The sequence below is a fragment of the Marmota monax genome, unplaced genomic scaffold (genome assembly GCF_021218885.2).
Source record: "Marmota monax isolate L192 unplaced genomic scaffold, Marmota_monax_Labrador192_F-V1.1 WCK01_AAM20220418_F8-fsc00003, whole genome shotgun sequence".
Lineage (NCBI taxonomy): Eukaryota > Metazoa > Chordata > Mammalia > Rodentia > Sciuridae > Marmota > Marmota monax.
This window is the reverse complement of record NW_026694084.1, coordinates 32,450,080-32,471,197: the sequence shown is the minus strand read 5'-3', so window position 1 is coordinate 32,471,197 and position 21,118 is coordinate 32,450,080. Positions and strand designations below refer to the sequence as shown.

Below are 21,118 nucleotides of genomic sequence, written 5' to 3'. Positions count from 1 at the left end.
AACATGAGCTCGTTAGGCAAATCACCCAGCCTCTCGGAACCTCAGCTTCCTCCTGTGGGCATCGCAGTGACACCTCTCCTGGGGTATTCTGAGGACTGGGCTAGCAAGTGCTAAGCACCTACACAGCCTCTGGCACCCAGTAGGGCTGCAAAGTGCAGGCACAGCCCAGCACACAGCAAGTGCTCAAAAGAGGCACACCACTTGGCTGGCATTGCCTTGGCTTGGCTCCTAGAAAACCCCCCCACCCTTTGCTCTCAGTGCTGGAGGGACACTCCCCTGCTCAGGAGGAGAAAGGGAGGGGGAGGCCCTGGGGGCCCTTCCTTGGGACATCTGTGGACAAGGTATCCCAGCCCTGTCCTGCCATCGCCTGGCTCCCATCCTCCTGCCTCATGCAGCAGGGCTGGCAGCAAGCTCCCCAGGGCCCCTCATTGTTATTCCTGGCATGAGGTCATCCTGCCAGAATCCTCAGAGGCCCATAAAAATACCCGCATTATGTGTTTCATCAGAGCAGCCCGAAGCCACGTGGCATCTTCCTGAGACACCAGGTTCTGAGAGCTGACTGCTTCCCAGGATGGTCTGGTATGCGCGAGGCAGAGGGAGCGCCTGTGAACCAGAGTAACCCAGGCCAGGCACGCACCTCCAGGCTGCAGGGAGCTCGGATGGAAGGGAGCTCCCTGGGATTTTCTGTGTGCTCCTGCTTTGGGCCACACTCAGGTAGGCCTGGGTGTCCCCTCTGCTACTTGGTAGCCGTGCAACTTGAATGATCTTCACTGAATCTCTCTGTGCTTCAGTTTGAGACTCTGTAAAATAAAGTGGGTGATAATAACACTTACTTTATAGGGTTTCTGGTAGACTAAAGTGGGTAATGCAGGCAGAAGCTGGAAGAAAATGTGCGCAGCATGTATGTCTAACCAAGGACTTGCATCTAGAATATGATGGGGGGAGGCACTTGCAACTCGGTAAATAAAAGACAAACAACCCTCCTTCCAAATGCAGAAAGACGTAGACACATCTTAAGAGTAGATAGAGCCAATAAACACATGGAAAAAGCACAGGGCCTGGGAAGACACTTGTACCCACAATGGGATCCCCTTTGGCACCCACTAGCATGGCCAGAGACAGCAATGCGGTCAATACCCCAATACCACGTGCTGATGAGGGTGTGGGGCCCCGGAGCTCCCACGGCCTCCTAGTGGAAGTGAAAAGTCAACACGGACATTTGGAAAATCAGCTTGGCAGTTGCTTATATGGCTAAAAATACACTAAATACACTTCATATATGACCCAAAGATTCCACTCCTAGGTATTTCCCCCACGACATATGTCCGTACAAGACTTGTATATGAAAGCTCACAGCAGCCTGCTCGTCACCCCCAGAGTGACAAGAGCCATGATGCCCAGCAGCAGTGAAACGACAGGCTGCGTGAGGCATCCTGGGGACAGGATGCTTTGTAGCCACAGACTGCTGGCGCACATGACCCCTGGAGGGACCTCAGAAGTGCTACTCTGAAGAAGCCAGACATGGAAAATACACACGATTCTGGTTCTAAGAAGATCTTGAACAGAGAAAACAAGATGGCAGTGGCAGCAATCGAGCCACGGGGACCTCTGTGTGAAGGCGGAGAGTGCAAAGGGGCACAGGGAGACTGTCTTGGCATGATGGAAATGTCTGGCACTCCTGCTTGGGGGTGAGGAGACATGGGTGTAAAACTGAGCTGTGAACTTCAGATCTTCCTTGTACGGAAGTTGTACCTGAATAAAAGATTAACAAGGGGTGTTGTATGTAGAATGCTCAGAAGGGGACCAAAGCTCTTGGGGGACGCAGGCAGCATTCACTATTAGTGGTTTGCACAGGTAAAACATTGTCCGATTGTGTTGGGAGTTCAGCGTGCAAACTCACACCTCACTAGACAGGGAGCCCCGCTGAGTGGCGAAACCCACCCACAAGATCCCAGGTAAAGGCCGCTGTGCCCCACACCCTTCTTTCTCCTGTAAGGGAGAGCCAGAAGAGGGTGCTCAGCTTGCAAAGATGCAGATCCAGGACAGGAGGATGGAGAGGGAGTCTTTGGGGAGGGGTAAGAACAGGTGCAGCAAAGACGTGCGGGTGCCTCAGGGGTCCACAGCCCAGGACACTGCATGGGGTGAGTTCCAAGGTGCCCGACACAGCTGTGGGCACGAGGCTGGGCCTAGCCCTTAGGCTGTAGGCTTGGAAGGCAGGACAGTGTCCCCCGGCCTCCCATCTAGGACTCTTCCCCGCTTCCCGAACTCCCCTAGCGGATGCCTCCTGTAGCCTCCACTCTTTCTGGAGTCCCATCCTCACCCTGTGCCTGCACTGAAGCAGGGGAAGCTGCTCCCAGTGAGGGCGTCATCTCCTGCCCTAGACAAGGCCTCCCAAGAGGCACGTATCTGCAGTGGCCCAGGGTTGGCCTTGAGCTGTGCTCTCTGCCCTCGAGGAGCCTCATCTACTACTGGTGAGATGGGCCAGACGAGCTCTCCCACTCCGTGGCTCTCAGCGTCCACCCTGCATGGCTAGGACCTGCCCATTTCTTACCCTGAGGAAAGCCGTCTCCCAAGAGTCCCGAGGGCAGAGTGGTGAGCTGCAGGATCTTGCTCCTGGCCCCCTGCCCAGCCCATGGGGTCCACCTTTCAGACCTCCAGGGCCTGGCGTTGGCCTAGCCAGGCATCCAGAGATGCTCATATTTGCACAAAGTAATTGCTCACAGAATCTTTTAAAGAGAATACCACATCTGAGGTTTACAGCAACAGTAGAAGGAAAAACTAAGATCTCCCTATCCTCCACTAGCAATCAGGCTGCTGGTGGCGGAGGGCCCACATTTTGGATGCAAATCCTACAAAGGCCCCAGGTAGCTTTGGAGAAAACACCTTTGAAGGCGGTGGCAGGAGTGCCAACTTTCTAGTCCTCATCAAAAGGCTTTGTCTGTACCTATGAATCAAAAGTCAGAATAGGGGCTGGGGACGCAGCTCAGTGGTAAGAGAACTGGCCCAGCAAGCACAAGGCCCTGGGTTCCAACCCTAGCACCCCTACCCACCACCCACCAAAAAAGTCAGAACAGGCTGCACTGAATTACTAAACTTGAAACAAGTACTTTTGTTTGTTTGACAGGGGGAAGAAATGGTCATTTTGGTCTCATGCTGGCTATGTAATTAGCAAAACGCAATACAAAAAAATAAAATGCTTATTGAAGGAAAAGAAAAAAATGAAACAAAACTTTTCCCTTTTTTCCTAATATATATACATATTAGGAAAATATATATATACTCACATAACCAATGAGCCACATCCCAGTCCTTTTTAAAAATATTTTATTTAGAGACAGGGTCTTGCTAAGTTGCTTAGGCCCTCACTAAGTTGCTGAGCCTGGCTTTGAACTTGTGATCCTCCTGCCTGACATCTGTCTGGATCTGTCATGGTGCTTTCAAATTTGCTATCCATGTCTTGCTCTTTCCGGCACAGGGATGTTGATGGGGTTGGGAGTAGGGGTGGGTCACCCCTCATAGGTGCTCATGACTCCAGGACAGGAGAATGTAGACCAGCCTTGACCCTCCGAAGGTGCCCAGGTCCCTCCCTAGCAGGAGAAAAGGCGGGTGTAGGGAGGGGTCCAGGGGAAAGGGACTGAACCCAGGGAACCCATCAGGAGAGGCAGAAGCAGGACTTGACTTTCACAACATAAATTCAAGATAAAATTATCATCAAGAATTTCAAGATGGCTCCTGCAGACCATTAAGCCCCAAGCACAGAGCCACCTCATTTCTGGTGGTCAGTGTAACTGAATGTTAAGAGCCTGTCCCTTCCTGGTCCAACCAACCTGGGTTCGAGGTCTGGCCCACTGTTCGGCCAAGTTACCAATCTTGCCCTTTGTAAAAAGGCGAGTAACAGCATGAAGTTCAGGCTGATCTGAGAACGAGACGCCTGGCGGCCAGGCCCACCTCTCCCGTGGCCTTACTCTGCGCCCTACACGGCTCCAGGAGCTGGGCAGATACAAATCCAGTGTGCTCGAGTGACAATCCCGACAGGCTGGTACCTCCCCACCTCATCACCGACTGAGGGCGTGGAGAGGCCCGACCACACAGCGGGTCGGGGAAACAGCACGGCTCACTTTGAGTCCACTTTGCACAGTGGAAGATGGGGAGAGTGAGCCGTGGCTACTGTTTCCTTTCACTTCACCCCAAGGGGGACCCTGAGGCCAGGTGTCTACCCTTATTTTTGATCATTTTAGAGGGGAGGACACAGAGCCTTGGAGAGGCTCTGATACATGTCCTCCCACCCCCAGAAGAGCAGCCCCAGGAGCAGATGACCAGGGGCCAGGTTGCTTGCCAAGGTTCCTAGGTCCTAGCATCTAACAGTCAAAATTCCTGACAGGCTGCTGGATAACCACAGGGCAGTCCCTGGTACAACCCACATTCTTATAATAAAGCCCCTTTGCAATTTCTAGCTAGGGTGGTATTTTGGGTTGTAAAATTTAGAGGTGAAGAAAAAAAAAATACTCCAAAATCAAAACCACTGGCTTTAAAATCAGACAGACCCAGATTTGAAAATGACTGTAGCACTTGCAGGCTGAATGACCTTAGGCAAATTACTTAATCTCTCTGAGCTTCAGTTTCTACACCAGTAAAATGGATCTAAAGTGAGACTGCTTAATAGTGCACTGAAATTTCTGGAACAGAGTAAGTAAAACAAAGTTAAAAATCTGCCTGGTATAAAAGCTGGTGCATAGTAGGTGCTCACTAAAAGACAATTCTGAATCCATCAAAGGCCAAACCTACACAGATGTAAATTCTAGGAGCACTTATGAGCACTTACCAACATCTCTGTCTGAAACCCAAGGAGGGAAAATACAACCAAATTTGGGGAGGTCTGAAATAGGGTCACCATCCATCATGACCTCGGAAATAAGTCTGGGAAGTTCTGGTGATTGGAGGCAGGAAGGGGGAAGTTGGAGAGGCTTCAGTGTGAAAGCGCTTACATTTTCGGAGGGTTTTTTCCTTTATTCTATATAAGGTCTTGCTTATCACTTGGCAACGCTCATTTGTGGTTCGTGTCCTTAGCAGGAAAACATTTATGCTGAACAGTAAGAATGGACCCTGGTTTGGAAAGTCCTCAAAGGTTTTCACGATTCGGGTCTCGGGTCCCAGGGGGTGAACGACTCAATTTGAATAATTGCGTTTTGAGGATTTCCAGGGGAAGCACCCAGGCAATCTTCTGACTGGGGATCTCATGACCCACAGATTCAAATACAGAGGATCTGTACATTTGGAAGATCCTCCTTGGGCAGCCCTGCATTAATTGAACAAATATTTATTAGTCTCCAACGTGTGCGGGGCAGTCTGCGAACCAGGCGGGGTGTGGGCAAGGGGAAGTGGGCTTACACTCCTCCAGGAGAAGCTACAGAAAGAAGGCTGGGCGGGGCATTGGCAACGGGTGCCAAAGATGGGCCACCTGGGACCGGCCATGACTGGGAGGCAAGGAAAGCCCCTGTAAGGCAGGCAGAGTCCAGGGTAGAACTGAAGGCAAGCAGCGCCGGGGGTGGGGGGGGCCTGCTGTCACAAAGGGCCACAAACTGGGTGCCACAGAAAGGCATTCTCCTACCGCTCTGAAGGCCAGACACCTGGTGTCACAGTGTGAGCCAGGTCCTGGTCCCCCCAGATCCTAACGGGGAGGACTCTTCCTGCTGCACCCTGGCGCTGGTGGCTCTGGTCAGCCCTGGTGCTCCTTGGCCTGCAGACCCTTTACCCCCACCTCTGCCTCCATCTTCATGTCACCTTCTCTGTGGCCTTATAAGGATCCTACTTATTGGGTTAGGGGCCACCGTAATCCCGTGAGACTTTGCCTGAATTTAGAAATACCTGCAAAGGTCTTATTTCTAAGAGTAAGGCCACATTCACGGTCTGAAGCCTCTTTGGGAGGCACAATTCTACATACTGAAGAGCAACACAGAGGGCGAACAGTCCGCAATAGCCAGGGCAGGGGATGGGACACTGGGACAGGAAGAAGCTGCAGGCCTGGAGGCCGGGGCAGGAATGGAACAGGAGCAACAGTGAGACGGATGGCCCAGGAGCCGGGAGGTGCGGCGGCAGAATTCACCCACTTTCACCCCAGGAGGATGCGCCCTCCACAGCTCACGCTGCCTTGAACCCCAGAGGGGCTGCCGGCTGCTGGGGTCTTGGGAAGCAGACCTGTTCTCTCCCCTCCAAGCTCCAGCTGGTGCTTCGGGCAAGTGGCCTCCCTGTGCTCTCAGCCTCCTCTAAGGTTCAAGCCAGCAAGACTGGGTCTCCACTGGGCCTCTGCTGGCAGCTGGCTCTGAATTCTGACTTCAGCTCTGAGTAATCGTGGGTCACTGTCACTGCAGACGGGAAGGACATCCTCTGGGGATGGGTGATGCCTCTGCTCTTTCTAGAACCCAGGCTATTTCTTCTTTTTCTCTGTCACATTTTGCTAGGAACCTCGGTCTCCTGGGTCCTCCAACTTCCCAAAGTAAACCTCCTCTTCCCGAGTCCCCCAGTCCCGTGGCGCACAAGCCCAGAGACCGTCAACAGTTTCCCGCAGCTCCGTCTCCACTCAGCAGCCACAGTGACCGCAAAATGCAAAGGCACCTGCCTCAGCCCTCCTGGGACACCTTCCCCATCTCACTTCAGCTCTTGGCCACATGGTGCCCTCCCCAGCCGGGCTCCCTGGCTGCTCCTTCTCACCCACGGTTTTGTGTTAGACTTAACCCAGGTGACCCTCACCTCCGTCCTCCCTGGACCACTCAGGGGAGCAGAGACCTCTCCCACCACGTGCATCACCACATCCCAGAACCACGCCAAGGGGCCACTCCGAGGACGCACCCAGACGGTCTTCAAATAAACGCATATTTACATGACGAGGTAAAACATACACACAAGATTTTTTAAGAAGGAGAGGAAAGGAGGAAGGGCCGGAGGGAGGACACTCGGAGGACTCTGCAGACTCTCCAGCTAATCCCTGGTCGGCCACCCCAGATGTCACTCCTGCTGCCAGCACTGTCCATTGTGAGCCAAGCCACCAGGCTCAGGGGCTGAGGTAAAACTGGAAAGTCACCCAACAGTAAAGACGAAAATCAACAGAAGCCATTAGCAAAGTTTATTGTCAAAGAATATTAAATTAAAAAAAAATATGCTCATGGAACAGTTTTAACTAAAAGAGCAAGTTGGGAAATAGCCTCTAAAATAAAATCTCCATATATATGTACACACACACACACACACACACAGAGAAAATGTACTAGGAAATTATATGTTAAAATGCAAGTTGGTTCTATTTTATTGGAGATTAATTTGGTTATTTTTATTTACTTTAATTTTCTTTAGTGACTCTACAACACTTTTGTAGTAAGGAAGAAAGTAACTGAAGTAACTGTCACTTTATTTATGCATATGATAAGCCCTTGGTCAGCTGCCAGAGGAACAGTGACCCTGTGAAGGGACAGCCCAGGGGACAGGGACAGCTTCCAGAGCAGACAGGAGTGGACTAGGAGGTTCACGTGGGACATTCTGTTGCCATTTGCCCACTGTGACCCTGGGCAGGCCTCTTGGAGTTAGAAGGTGCCACATGTTGCCTTGGGCCCTTGGGACACCCCTCCTGGCTGCCTTGAAGTGCCTCTGGAAGTGTCCCTCCTCAGAAGGAAGAGCACACAGTTCTGTGTCACCTGAGGAGGCACGAGTGCATGAACTGGTGTTACCATGTGCAGTGACCAGAGAGGGTCCAGGTGAGTGGCCAGCTGGATGACGCTGGGTGAGTCACCTCATCGCAGGGCAGGAGCCATCTGTAGAAGGGTCATGGCGCCCTCACAGGAGGGGCAAAGGGCAAAGGTAGCTTTCAGACAATAACCCTCACAAATGCTAGCAAGCAATGATGCCACTTCATTCAGAGCAGAAACAGGCCAGGGCGCCAGTGCCCTCCCGGGGGCCTGGGGTCCTGGAGGCAGGAGGAACACAGTCCCAAGGACAGGCTCAGTTGGAGGCTGCCAGCTTGCTCTGCAGGGAAGGCTGCACCTGGGAGGAGTGAAGGCACAAGGCATTTTCCTACTGAGCACCTGCTATGTGCCAGGAGCCACATTATCTCAAACAGAAGATCCTGCCAGGCAGCCATCCCCACACTCCTTCTTAAAAAGAGAGGAAAGTGAGTCAGCACGGAGTGTGAAGCAACTTGCTCCAGGTCACACAGCCTCTCTGTCTTCCTCTGAGTGCAGTGATCCACCCCGGGGTGGAGGGGCCACCACCAGAAGGCAGGCTTAGCCACCATCCTGACCACCCAGTGGGGAGGGCACGAGGGTGATCTAAAAAACCTGCTGTCCCCTGGCCACTGCCTTTCCATTCTCACCATCTCTGCTGATCACAGAGGCACCGTCCACCTGTCCAGCCCTGAGGTCAAGCATTGCCCCTGGTCTGGCATTGTTCTCTGTGATCCCCAAACCCAGGGCTTTTCCTAGGGATGGAAGGGGTCTCAGTCAGCTCTTGGGTGTGACAGGGAACAGAGGCTTTGGATGAGTTTCCTGTGTATGCCCCCACCCAGACCCAAGGCCACATACCAGAATCCAGTCCTGGCTGGGGCAACAGCAGTTGGGGGGCGGCAGGGCTGGTCTAAGGTTCTTCCAGGGGGAAGAACCCTGGCATAGGGGTATAGTGTATGCACAAAAAGGAGCAAGACAGGCGACCCCAAAGGAAACTCAGGGAGCCTGGGTCCTGGATAAACTCAGGCAGGGCCTGCTAGGAACTCCTGCTCTATGGCCAGCCCACCTGCTAGTACCACTGGACATGGGGCTGGAGTGGCTGAGGGGCAGGGAGCATGCTCACCACGGGGAACCCACCATCCATCCTCTCCAGAAACATTGACAAAGCATTCACCATGCTCCGGGCACAGTTCAAAGCCATCAACTAAGCCAAGAAACCAGGTGCTACATGTGGAAGTCCTGGTGGGCACGCCAAGCCCCTGCCAGCCCCCAGCTGGGCTCCTGCTCCTGTTTGGGGACCCACTAGCCTCGGGGAACTCGCCAGCCTTCGGTGGTCTCTGAAATGCTCCTCTGTTGTGTTGTAGGATTCTGAGAGCCTGTTGTTCTGTCCTGCTGGAAAAGAAAGAAAAAAGATCTGCAGACTGTGACGTGGCCGCAGGACAGAGCCCATTGCACTGCTCAGCTGGACGGGGGACAGGGAAGCCCTCAGGTACAGACCTCAGGGTACTTGACTCAAGATGTCCATTCCAGGAAGGTCTCCTTCACCAGCCCAGAATCCAAGGACCTGAGAGGCTCTCACCTGTGGCTGCCGATCATCAGAGAGAGTGACAACACGGAGCAAAGATCTTTGGATATCTCTCAGCCAAGCTATAAATAAAGACCATTTATCATAAGATTGCCGAGTGGATACTAAGTTTTGGACACCTGATACATCATCTTACTTAAGCTTCATGAGAAACCAGCGTGGGAGATGTCATGGTTACCATCTCACAGACTGGAGATCAAGCCCAGTGAGGCTGAGGTGTCCGAGATGGCGTGGTTTATTATGATGGAGGAGGGAGTGGGAAACCTGTATCCCGAGCTCATCCAGTGGATGCCCTCCTGCACCTCGTCAGTAGCCTTTATTTGAGGCTGTAAAGCAGGCTGTACCTGGTGGGCCACCTCCTGTGTGCGTCTCTGGCCCTGGACTTCTTGCAGGACATGCGGTCTGTCCCTAGTGAATATGTCAGGAATGGACAGGTGAGTTAAGTTTCTTTTTACACAGAAACGAAAGTAACACCTCCATCCACATGACAGCCAGGCCACCGCGCAGTCAGTTAAAGCTAACCCTAAATATCTTAGAGACGATATCGAAAATACATAACTGGGGCTCACCGCAGATTTCCGACTTGGTAATGCCTGATACTACCTGGGAAAATGAAATCCATGATTATCCTTACACAGGAAAACCTTGACATTCAGAGCCGGAGTCCTTAAGTTTTGCTGCAAATGGCCCAACAGTATAGATTTTAAGCCAAAGGGGCCGCACATCTCTCTTCAACTATTTTATTCCACCACTGCAAGAGGAAGGCAACCACAGACGATGTGTAAAGGAATGGGCAGCGCTACGTTCCAATAAAACTTTATTTACAACACCAGGTGGGGGGCCATACAGAGTTTGTGAGTTCCTGATTTAGAACAGACATGGTAATATGACTGCTGTTCCATCTCCCTCATGCCAGGAGCCCCACAGGCTTTAATCTCCATTCCAAGAGAGGTGTTTGCTGAGTGCTCAGGCAGGCCAAGGAGTGTTCTAGGTTCTGGGGCTTCAGTGCTGAAAAAGACAGGACCCTGCTCTCCCCAAGAATGTTAGTGGGGACCCTGCCAGCTCGGCTCCTCAGGACACCACTGTACTTTTCAGGTGAAGAAAAGAGGTGCAGGGAGGGGACACCCCAGATCTCACGAGGGCAGAGCTAAGGTGCCAGCTTGGATCTCAAGCCTCAGTTCTTCCCACCATCCTGTACCATCTCTCAAAGCAGAATCCAGACCTTCCACTCCAGCCCAGGCTGCACCCCCTCAGCTAGAGCTAATCTGTGGTCATGGGCACCTTTTTGCGGTCCCGTCCGAGTTCCAATCCCCAAAGCAAGACAAATGCACAGAGGAGACGCCCAATTCCAAATAAACGCAGGAGACAAATGCAGGAAAAGCTCCTCTCTAAGGTAGCCCTGTCCCTGTGTGTGGGATGCAGCTCTAGTGTATTAATCTCCCCAGACGAGAAGAAAATAAAGGGCATGGGGCGGGGCAGGGAGGAGTGGGGAATGAGGTGGCTGTGTGACGCAGGGACCGCAAGACGATTCTGAATAAAGGTCATGAGTTTCCAGAGTGAGAAAGTCGGCTGGAGTCACTGTCCTCCTGGTCCCCGGGCAGGGGTGCAGCAGGCTGCTGAGGCGATGCTGGGCTTGGCCCAGGGCATCCTCCGCACCAGAAAAACAAGCTGGTGAATGCCTGCGGGAAGGGGAAGTCGGAGGAGTAAACAGGGGTGATGGAGCCCCAGGGACCCCAGGCTCCGCCCTGCCCTGCTGGGCAAAGGATCCTCTCAGTTAATATTTGCTGAGCACCGAGGTGTCCAGCACGTGTGCTCCGAGCTTCTTGAGCATCTGTTAAATCATCAAGAGAAAGTCAGTGGGTGGGTGGATAAGAGGAAGGACTTCTACTGTTCTCTGGCCACAGAGGGGAGGCCACGGTTGTCAACAATTAATTGCACATTTCCAAACAGCCAGTGGAGAGGATTTTCAGTGTTCCCAGAAGGAAGGAATGACAGGTTTGAGTGATGGATAAACCCGTCAGCCTGATCCTACAAAACTGAACATTGTGCGCAGGTCCTGAAAGACCACCTAAAAATGCACAATTACTGTGTATGCATGGGAGATTTTTTTATTATAATTATCAACACATTTCAATTGTACAAATTAATGTGTTTCACTGTGACATTTTCATGCACGCACATATCACAGTGGGATCACGTTTCCCCCAACCCCATTACTTTCCCCTTCCCTACTAGATCCTCTCCCACTTTCAGGTTTGTTTTTTTGTTGTTTTATTTTGTTTCCACACATGAGAGAAAGTATGTGATAGATATAATGTGCGTATGCACTATATATATAATTGCGACATATAGATATGATTTTCTGTCATATCTGTCAGTGGGCACCTAGGTTGGTTCCATATCTTGGCTATTGTGAACAGTGCCACAGTAAACTTGGGAATGCAGAGATTTCCTTGTATCCTTCTGCATTTCCTTCAGGTAAATATCCAGGGGTAGAATAGCTACATCCTATGTTAATTGTATTCTCGTTGGTTTTTTTTCCATACTGTTTTCCGTAGTGGCTGTACTAATTTATATTCCCACCAACAGTGTGGGAATCCTCATCGGTATCATCAGTATATGCATTTTTTTTGTTTGTTTGTTTCTTTGGTAATAGTCATTGTGACTGGGGTGAGATGGAATCTCAATGTAGTTTTGCTTTGCATTTCCCTGAAGGCTAAAGAATTCGGACATTTTCTCATAGACTTATGGTCACTTCTTCTTTTGAGAAGTTTCTGTCCCGATCATTTGCCTGCTTTCCTGTTGGAGCACCTGCTCTTTGTTGGAGACTTTCCTGAGTTCTTTCTATCTCCCTGGGTATTAGTCCTCTGGCACATGAAGAGCTGGCGAGGACTTTTTCCCATTCTGCGGGCTGTCTCTTCACTCTGGATTGTTTCTTTGCTGTGCAGCTTTTTAATTTGATGTAGTCCCCTGTGTCAATCTTGCCTGTATTCCCTAAGCTACTGGAGTCCTAGGGAGGGATCCGTCCCTTCTTTCAATCACCTTGAAGTGTTTCCCTGTGTTTTCTTCTAGAAGTTTCAAAGATCTGGGCTTACATTGAGGTCTTTAATCTGTTTTGACTTGATTCTTGTGAACAGCAAGACACAGTGTGTAGTTTCAGTCTTCTATAGGGAGATATCTAATTATATAGCACCAATTGTTGACGAGGTTGTCTTTTCTCCAATGTATGTTTTGGGCACCTTTGTTAAGAATCAGTTAGCTGTGAGTGATATATGGGTTCTCTACTCTATTCCATTGGTCTACATGTCTGCTTTTATACCAGGGCCATGCTGTTTTTGTTACTATGATTCTGTAGTCTATTTTCAAATCAGGGGTTGTGATGCTTTCAGCATTACTTTGGTTATTCAAGTTCTTTTGAGCTTTCCACATGAATTTCAGAAATTTGTTTTCTAGTTTTGTAAAGAATGTCATTGGTGTTTTGGTGGGGATTGCACTGAATCTGCAGATTGTTTTTGGTGATTTTAACAATATTCATTCACCTAATCCATCATTATTAGTGAATAGAAAATCCACAAATTTTGCATGTTGATTTTCGCATCCTGCTACTTTGCTGAATTTGTTTATTACTTCTAAGAGGGTTTTGTGTGTGTGTGCGTGTGAGCTTTTTAGGGACCAATAGTACAGAATAGCAGACACAGAGACAAACCTACCATCTATAGTCATCTGACCTTTGACAAAAGTGTCAAAAACATACATTGGAGAAAAGATAGCCTTTTAAACAAGTGGCGCAGGCAAAACTGGTTATCCCTCTGTGGAAGAATGAACTAGATTTTCAACTCTCACCTACACAAAAATCAACTCAAAGTGGATCAAAGACCTAGGAATTGGACCAGAAATTATGCAACTCCTAGAAGAAAACATAGGGTCAACACCCCAGCATACATGCCCAGGCAATGACGTCTTTAATAAGATCCCTAAAGCTCAAGAAATAATGCCAAGAGTTAATAGATGGAATTGCATTGAATTAAAAAAAAAAAAAACACTCTGCACAGTGAAGGAAACAGTTAAGAATGAGATGAGAGAAACTGCAGACTTGGAGAAAGTCTTTGCTGGCTGCTCTTCTGATACAGGATTCATATCCATAATATATAAAGGACTCAAAAACTTTATACCAAAAAATCAAATAACCCAATAAGTAAATGGACAAATGAATTAAACAAACATTTCCAGAAATAAGAAAAACAAATACATAAAAAAATGTTCAACATCACTAACAATTAGGGAAATGAAAATCACAACTACACTGAGTTTTTATCTCACACTAGTCAAAAGGGCAGTCATTAAGAATACAAATAATAATAAGTGCTGGCGAGGATGTGAATGAAAAGTAAGAGTATTACACTGCTGGTGGGATTGTCAATTAGTACAACCACTGTGGAAATCAGGAACCTCAAAAGACCAAACATGGAACCATCATACGACCCAGCTATACCACTTCTTGGTATTTATCCTGAAGAATTAAAGTCGTCTTACTACAGTGACACATGCAGACCCATGTTTACAGCAGCACAATTCACAATAGCCAAACTATGGAACCAGCCTAGGTGCAGCTCAATGGATAAATAGAAAAAGAATATATGGTATATGAACACAGTAGAATTTTATTCAGCCATTCAAAAAAAAAATGTGTCATTTGCAGGAAAATGGATGGAACTAGAAACCATTATATTAAATGACGTAAGTCAAACTCAGAAGGCGGGACAGGGGTTTTCTCTTACATGCAGAAGCTAGAGAAGGAATACGCCATGAAGGGATAATTTGACTTCTTCCTTTCCTATTTGTGTTCCTTTTATATCTTTCTCTTGCGTAATTACTTTGGCTAAAATTTCAAATACTATTTTGAATAAAAATGGCAAGACCGTACACCCTTGTCTTATTGCTGATCCTAGAGAAAATGTTTTCAGGTTTTCCCAACTCAGTAAAATGCTGGCTGTCAGTTTGTCACATACCATCTTCATTATATTAATGTATGATCCTTCTATACCTAATTTATTCTGGAATTTTATCATGAAGATATATTGAATTTTATCAGTCTTTTTCTGCATCTACTGAGATGATAATGCAATTTTTATCCTTGATTCTATTAATGTTCCATAATATATTCATCAATTTGTACGCATTGCACCACCCTTGCATTCCTGAAATAAAACCAAGTTGATCATGGTGTATGATATTCTTAATAAGCTGCTGAATTCAACTTGCATGTATTTCACTGAAGATTTTTATACTTATTTCTCTCTCTCTTTCTCTCTCTTATCAGATTCTTATCTATCATCCTAGTACCAAAATCTGATAAGAGTATCCTCTAGTTTCAATTTTGGTACGTCATATGTGTCCAGACATTTTCCATTTCTTCTAGATTTTTAAGTTAATTGTCATACATTTTTTTTTCAAAATATTCCATGGTGATCCTATCTATGAATTTCAGAGGTATCTGTTGTAATATCCCCCTTTTCACTTCTCATTTTAATTACTTGGGATGACTTGCTCCTCTTTTTTAAAAAGAAATTATTTTTATTTGCCCTTTTTAGTTATATATAACAGTAGAATGTATTTGATGTATTATACCTACATGGAGTATTTGGGATTGAACATGTTGTGGAGTTACACTGTTTGTGTATTCATATATGAACACAGGAAAGATCTGTTTGGTTCATTCATACTCCTTCCCTTCCCTTCATTCCTCTTTGCCCAATCCAGTGAACGTCTATTCTTCCCTCCCCCACAGTTATTCTGTTAGCAACTGTATAGAGAGAATACTTGGCATTTGGATTTTTGGACTGCTTTATTTCACTTAGCATGATAGTCTCCAGTTCCATCCATTTACCAGCAAATGCCATAATTTCATTCTTTTTTATGGCTGAGTAATACTCCATTATGTATATATACCACATTTTCTTTATCCATTCATCTGTTAAAGGGAAACTAGGGTGGCTCCATAGCTTTGCTCCTGTGGATTCAGCTGCCATAAATATTGATGTGGTTATGGCACTGCAGCATGCTGATTTTAAGTCCTTTGAGTATATGCCGAGGAGTGGAATAACTGGGTCAAATGGTGATTTCATTCCAAGTTTTCTGCTTTTTGCTTTCTTTTGGTTAGTTTAGCTAAGGGTTTGTCATTTTTATCTTTTCAAAGAACCAACTTTTTGTTTCATTGATCATTTGTATTATTCTTTTCACCTTTATTTCATTTATTTCTATCCTGATCTTTATTCTTTCTTTCTTTCTTTCTACTGATTTTGGATTTGCTTTGTCCATGTTTTTCTAAGACCTTGAGACACACTGAGAGCGCACTTCACAGTGTACTCTCCCTGTGGCTTCTTTGACTGCGAAAGATGAAAAGCAAGTTGAGATCCATTTTTTAAATGTAGGCACTCATAACCGTAAGTTTTCTTTTTAGTATTGCTTTCACTGTATCACATAGTTTCTGGTATGTTGTGTTTCTATTTTCATTTAATTTGAGAAACTTTTAAATTTCCCTCTCATATCTTCAATGACTGACTGACTGTTCAAAAAAGTCTGTATTATTCAATATCCATGTGTTTGTATAACTTGTACAATTCCTCTTGCTGTTGGTGTCCAATTTCATTCTACTATGATCTGATAAGATGCAAAAACGCAATGTCAACTTTTTTAGATTTGTTGATACTTGCTCCATCATCTACTACATGATCTATTTTGGAAAAAGTTTCATGTGCTAATGAAAATAATGTGTATTCTGCATCCTCTGGATGTAGCTGCTCTCCCTCATCTATTCCAATTATGTGTATGTTTGGTCTTCTAGAGGGCCCCAGAGATCTGGTGCATTCTGTTCATTTTCTTTCCTCTTCCTTTACTACCCTCTCAATACGATAATTCCTCAGTCTACTCTTCAATCCCTGATTCACTTGCCTTTTTTGTTTTCCCCAATTCTCTTTCTTCTGCCCAAGTTTTCATCTGACTTACTGAGCTTTTCACTCCCAGGATTTCTGTGTGATTCTTTTTCAAGATCTCTGTCTCTTTATGGACCTGCTGCTCATCTGGACGTGCAATGTCTCCCTTCCTTGGTGCAGACGTTTACCTGTACGCTCTTGGAACTCACTGAGGTTTTTTAACTCATTCTTTAGAAGTCTTTGCCCAGCGTTCATTCCATCCTCTTTGATCCTTTGGAGTTAGTGACTAGAGCATTAGGAACGTCTCACGGGGGCTGTGCGCCTGTTTTGCCATAGTCCCCGTGATTCCACACTGCGTCTGGGCATCAGTTGTGACAGATTTCTCCTCCACTTCTGTGTGAAGGCCTTCTTACTTAGCTGCCTCCTCCTCCCAATGGTGTGCCCTGGGACATTGGTTGGCTGGGTAGTATTGGGTTTAATTCCAATCCAACCTCACAGTCTACTCTCCCTGTGGCTTCTTTGACTGCGATGGGTGGGTTTTGGCACAATGAACACTGTGTTGGAGCTGAGGGCCCTGGTTTCTCTATAGGTCTCTCAAGATGGTGTTGGGGGGGGGGTCCCTGGTGGAGGGGTCCTCTCTGGTAGTTCAAACAGGTGTGGTGTAGACAGCAGAGCATATGAGTTGTCCCCTCTGTGAGTTCTCCTCCCATCTAGTCAGCAACCTGTGGCTCTGATAGGGTATGAAGTCCCCTGTGCTGAGGTCCCTCTTACACCTGGTGTCCACAGCCACTGTTATTCTCTCCATTTGCTATGGGTGTTGATGCCCAGGAGCAGGACTTCCAAGTCCTTCCTATGTGGGTCCAGTAGATTGCGTGGGTGGGTTAGTTTTCAGATGGAGTAAGGTGCAATTTCTCCGAGCTGGGCTGGGAGTGTGGCTTTGTGGCAGAGGAGCCACCAAATCTAGTCCAAGTGTCAGACCCAATCCCGAATACTGCTTAGAAAGAAGGAAACAACCACCAAGACAACCACCGAGAAAACAAACCATGAAAGGACACAAAGTAAAAACCAAATAAAAACAGCAGCCACCACAACAGAAAAGGGCACAGATAATATAGAATAAAAAACTACAAAGAGAAAAGGTAATTAAGCAAAAATTAGTTTTAAAAAAGAGAAGAAAATTAAAGGACAAAAGGGGACAAGCAGGAGAAGGGTAAAAGATGAAAAGCAAAAATAATATAATAAATATTAGAAAGCAAACTAAGAAAAGTATATGCAAACCAAACCCAGCAATAAGAAGTCCTAATAATTAGAAGAGTCCCTCTCCCTTTGGCGCTTGCTGTGCGGCAGGAGGGGCCCCTCAGAGCTGCCTCGTGTCACCCCTTCTTTCCTTGGGGGTGCTTCCCCCGGGGGCCACAGGACTGGTTGGTGCTGGAGTCGGCAGGGACCCTCTCAGCTGCGAGGAGGTGGCATCCGCACACCCCGACTCTGGGTTCCGGGGCTGCGCACGGACACAGCCGGGCAGTTGCCGACTGCAGGCAGCGTGTCACCAAGCTGTCATGGGGTGCGGACGTGCCTGGCACAGGTGCCTTCTGCACTTCCTGTGCTGCGCTCCCAGGGTGAGGAGAGGCTGGGGAGAGGCCGCTGTCTGTGCTGGGGTGGCCGCAGCCCGGCTCTCCACCCCCCAGGACTCTGAGCTGTGCCTCCCGCTGGCCTCGGGAACCCCGGTTTAAGGGGGAGCACCTCCACTCCCTTCCGCGTGGCTGTCTGTCCCCTTGGCAGGTTGGTGGAAGCCGCGGGACCACACTGACTCTGGAGGCAGCCTCCCCGGATCAGCACAGGAATACGGCTCCAGGGACCAGAGAGGAACATGCAAGGGCCTTTGACTCCCGGGGAGGAGGCTCGGCCTGACCTTGGGAGATGGCCCCTGGTACAGCACCTGGAACACAGTGGGGAAGTGCAGAGAACCGCCCCAGAGCCAGTTGCCTACACGCAGGCGGGTGGACGTCTGCTCAGGCTGTATTTCTGCAAGGTGTGAATTCCTGTGTGACTGGTGCTCCTGGGTCTCCCCCTCTTTCACCTCTACGTCGTCCTCTGCGGTGAGCAGTGCTGGGGTGCTCTGTGCCACATAGACCCCACTATCCAAAGCCTCTGCGTTTCCCCAAGTCTCTGGCCGCTGCTGAACTCTTGCATCCTCTCAGTCACCCGCTCCATAGGCATCAGTTCTCCAGATGTTTTGGTTCTAACTCACGGAGAAGCAGGCGGGTATGGGTACCTCTAATCTGCCTCCCCAAGTCCCCTTTGTAAAAGTTTCAGAATTTTTTTTTTAAAGAACAGAATGTTTGTGGAGAAGGTGATAAATATTATCCCCGTTTTACAGACGAGAATCCTGAGGTTCAGAAACTCACCAGAAATCCTCAGGCTTTTTAAAAAGGACATAAAATGGGCACCCAGGCCAAGTAGGCATGTGGCATGGGACAAAACAGCACAAGGACCTGGGAGCCCAGGTTCTGTGGAATAAGATCGTAGCTCTACGGCCTCCAGCTGGATGAACTTGGGTTAACTATGCTTAGTGTCCCTTGTCTCACTAGTAAACTGGGGACTGCAGGTCCTAGGGGGTAATGAGCAAGGGGATATAAGCAAAGTAGCTGCGGGGAGAAGAGCTGGTGTCTGATCTCACAGGCTCCCGGCCGCTGCTGCTGCCCCCAGAGTGTGTCATGCGTCCTCCCTGAACCTCTGACCTCTCCTCAGCTGCAGTCCCGGATCACCCATCCTCCTTGGCTATACTCTGGTGAACTCCCATCTGAGGTTCAAAGTCCCACAGTGACCCCACAGGCTTCTGAAGAAACCTCTGATCATTCAGTCCAGGACTTGCTCCCCCTTCCCCAGAAAAGCCAGTCTTTAACACTTTGCTTCCCACAATGTCCACTGTTATCACTCTTGTCTCAGAGAACAAGGGAAACAAAGAGGGATGATTTAAGGATCAGTGTGTCTATTTTCTGGAAGTTGGGACACAGTTTTGGGGAGAAAAGAAACAGTAACCATGAGCTCACCAAGGATAGGCGTTTGCGGAGTCACCTACACTTACCTGGGAGGAAAGCCTCCGCCCTGGCCTCTCACAGATTTCCTAAGTATGGAATCCATCTCAGGGAAGACTTTCTCCTTTTCTGCAAAATATCTCCCCATTATCCCCTAGGCCTCCAGGTCCTCCTCTCTCCGTAGGTCAGGGCCGGACATGGCTGGTTCCTTCCGGATCCTGAGCATGCTTCTCATATGCCCTGTAAAAGCATTATTCTAAAAAGGTGTCACGGCTTCCCCAGATTGCCAAAACAAAACAAAAGCAAGCTTTTGAAAGCTTTCTGGACCTGGTGTACCAGGCCTCGGGGAGCGGGCATGCTCCTCGCCCTTCAAGAAAACCTTTTGCTAAAAGTTGCCAGTAGATTTACGGCTAGAACCATGTTATTCCCACTCTTGGCTTCCTTGTGGAAACCCCGCAGTTTGCTGAGATGTGTATAACAGAGAAAGGGAGAGGGAGACACAAGGAGTGATTCTCTTCTAATATGTCACACTTTCCCAGTTAGGACCCCCGACCTGCTGTACATAATTGTGCGTTGTCCGCGTGGCCTACAGATTCTGAAAGGGAAGGGCGGTCCTTTTTTTATCCCAGAGCCTGGAACTGCAGTAAAGAGCAGGTGTTATGGACTGAATCTGTCCCCCTAAAATTCCCACGTTGATTTCCTGACCTTCAATTTGGGGGCATCAGGTGGGGGTTGGCTTGAGGAAGTGATTAGCTCATGAGGGTGGAGCCCTTGTGAACAGGATTAGTGTCCTTATAAAAGACACCCAGGGAGCCCCCTTACCTCCTCTGCCAGGTAAGGACAGCCAATTAGGTGGCCATCTGTGAGCCAGAAGGTCGGCCCTCACAAGAAACTGAGCAATCCTTGAACTTGGGCTTCCCAGCTGCAGGGGCTGTAGAAATGAATGTTTCCTGATTACGCACCACTGGCCTGTGGTGCTCTGGAACAGCAGCGGCTAAACGGACAAAGCCAGAGGTCTCCGGCAAGGGCTGGCTGAACTCAGAAGGGAAAGAAGAGAGTTCTGCCACGCAGGGCACATCTCCCTCCCTTGAGCAGATCCCTAGGTGTTTTCTCTCTGGCCCAAGGAGGGCAGGTTGTCAGAGGGTCAGCCTCCCGGGGTCCAGGCCTGGCTGTGGCTTCTCACCCACAGGGACCTTGGCCCTCTTCCTCCCCTGGGCCTGCTGAAGGGTGATGACAACGTCCTCAGAAACTGCTCGTCTGTGCAAAAATGAAAATCTCCTCCTGCTTATGGGTTTATTTGGATATCAAGGCAAAAAAATGAAAGAACGAGATTTTCTTGAACAGCAACTACCCTGAGCTGAGGACTTTTCACAATGGATATTTAGGGAACACTCTGCCCCAGGCCCTACAGACATGGTCTTTTCAAGTGCATGTGCCCTTCACGGTGATAGGCCATATGCAGGGCCACTGAATTACTCTCAGTAACTTTCAAAGAACAGACATCAAGCACAGTGTCTTCTCTGAGGACAGTGGAAACAAAGTAGAGCAACAGAAGGTCAAGCATCCCCAAGTGCTTCACTGGGCCTTCACTCTCGGTGGCTCCAGCCAGTAGTCCCCCAGCCTCTTGGCAGGGGCTAAAGGTGAAGGTCGATCACTGGCTGAGGACACTGCTACAGCATGGGGAGTGTCACTCACTGCCCAGTCTGCACCGTGAGCAGACACAGTAACTCGCCTTGGACTCGGCTCTGAGCCCCTTGGCTCTCACCAGATCTGCACTTAGATCTCTGTCACATGCTGTCACATTGGCTCCACTCCCACTCCAAGGAGCCCCAGTCTTTCTTTCTTCTTCTTCTTCTT

At 48.6% G+C, this 21,118-nt stretch overlaps 1 long non-coding RNA gene across 1 annotated transcript in view; it reads right to left on the bottom strand.

The window, feature by feature from the left end:
• The window catches only part of LOC124106811 (uncharacterized), a 386,111-nt gene that overhangs the window by 148,322 nt on the left and 216,671 nt on the right, over positions 1-21,118 (bottom strand). The window contains exon 5 of the long non-coding RNA XR_009228688.1: positions 638-800. This is a non-coding gene — a long non-coding RNA (uncharacterized LOC124106811). The remainder of the gene's footprint in view (positions 1-637; positions 801-21,118) is intronic.